Source organism: Phyllostomus hastatus, unplaced genomic scaffold, assembly GCF_019186645.2.
Source record: "Phyllostomus hastatus isolate PE091 unplaced genomic scaffold, TTU_PhHast_1.1 phas_contig_16, whole genome shotgun sequence".
NCBI classification, from domain to species: domain Eukaryota; kingdom Metazoa; phylum Chordata; class Mammalia; order Chiroptera; family Phyllostomidae; genus Phyllostomus; species Phyllostomus hastatus.
This window is the reverse complement of record NW_025333643.1, coordinates 165452-167101: the sequence shown is the minus strand read 5'-3', so window position 1 is coordinate 167101 and position 1650 is coordinate 165452. Positions and strand designations below refer to the sequence as shown.

The window sequence follows — 1650 nt, the reverse complement described above, 5'->3', positions numbered from 1 at the left end:
AAGAGACACAGAAGCAACTGGAAGCAGTTGGGGCCAGTTTCCCTCCCTGCACATGTTTCTTCTCCCCACTACAGCTTCACCCAAAGCCTGCTGGGAAATTTGCTACCTGGATGTGCCCTGGCAGGGACCCCCCCACTCCACAAGTATCTGGATCTGGCCTTCATAGACCCTCAGCTGGAAGCACTTGAATGCACAGAAAAACAAGGTGAAGATAAAAAAACTTGAAATCCTAGATGGGGTAATGGTATAGGAAGACACCCCACAAAGGAGCCTCAATAGTCTGCATCTTCTTGGTGGTAGGAGGGGTACTCTGGGGCCTTCCTCAGGCTTTGGTAGTCACCTGCTGACTCTGGAGCCCCATTGGCCACTGGGCCTTGTGGGCAGGACTTGGGGTTGTATATCTGCCTGCCCAAGCCAGAGACCTGGCCACTTCATTTGGTGCCCTGCGTGTAGCCCATCTGCAGAGACATGGAGGAATTGTCACAGTTGTCAGCCCCCGGCTTGGTGTCATTGATGTGCCACCAGGTCCCAGGAGCCCTCTGCCCACCTGGCTGGCACACCTGTTGGTGTCCATTTGGAGGGTGATGGTTGAGTGATTCATGGGTGTCAGGATATGGTACTTGGGGTCATAGAGATGTCTTCTTGTGCCATATATGATTATGCCTGATTGGTTGGTACACTTGTTGGTGCCCATCTGGAGCCCAGTGATGCACTGGCTGGCCTTCATGGTAGCATCACCAAAGTTCCACTCCCACTTTTCTGAGTACTTAATGATGTCCACACCACTCTGCAGCCTCTTTGTCTTGGTCTTCACTGCCGGAGCCAGAAAAGACACCTGCACCTATGCCATGGTGGCAGTTTTTCATGGATTGGTTGATCTTAGGAACCGAGGCTGGCTGCAGCTTATTCATGAGTGTGCACAGGATAATCCTGCCTTTCAGACCCTTCTGGAAGTCAGAAATGATAGACAGGCCCTTGAGTCCCTCAATTCAGCGGTGGAGTTCTGCCTGCTTCTGAGGGCCAGTATTTGGATAGGAGCTGTTTCTTGACCTCGGCTGAATGCCCATGTGAGGGCCCCTTGTTAAACTGTGTGGAGCTCATTTCAGTGGCAGTGACAGAGGGACAGACAAGCTGCTGGGTGAGATGGCTGGGGCTAAGGTGAACATTTTTTCACATTATTGCACATTATATTTTATTCTCCTGGGAAATGCTTATTAATGACTTTTGTCCAGATTTTTATTTTTTATTATTTTAGTTAATTTTATCAATTATGCTATTACAGTTGTCTTGATGTTCCCCCTCCACTCCCTCAGGCAATCCCACACCAGTGTTCATGTCCACGGGTCATGCAAAAGTTTAGCTACTCCGTTTCCTATACTGTACATCCCCATGGCTATTCTGTGACTACCTATTTGTGTTTCTTAATCCACTCACCTCTTCACCCATTCCCCCATACCCTCTCCCATTTGGCAACCATCAAAACACTTTGTATCCATCATTCTGTCTCTGTTCTTTTTGTTTGCTTAGTTTGTTTTTTAGATTCAATCATTAATAGATTTGTATTTTTTTGCTATCTTATTATTCATAGTTTTGATCTTCTTTTTCTTAAATAAGTCCCTTTAACATTTCATATAATAATGGTTTGGTGAC

The 1650-nt window shown here is 46.9% G+C and overlaps 1 pseudogene; it reads right to left on the bottom strand.

Moving 5' to 3' along the window:
- Nucleotides 1–272: 272 nt before the first annotated feature.
- On the bottom strand, nt 273–1101 carry LOC123814583 (annotated as a pseudogene).
- Nucleotides 1102–1650: the final 549 nt, after the last annotated feature.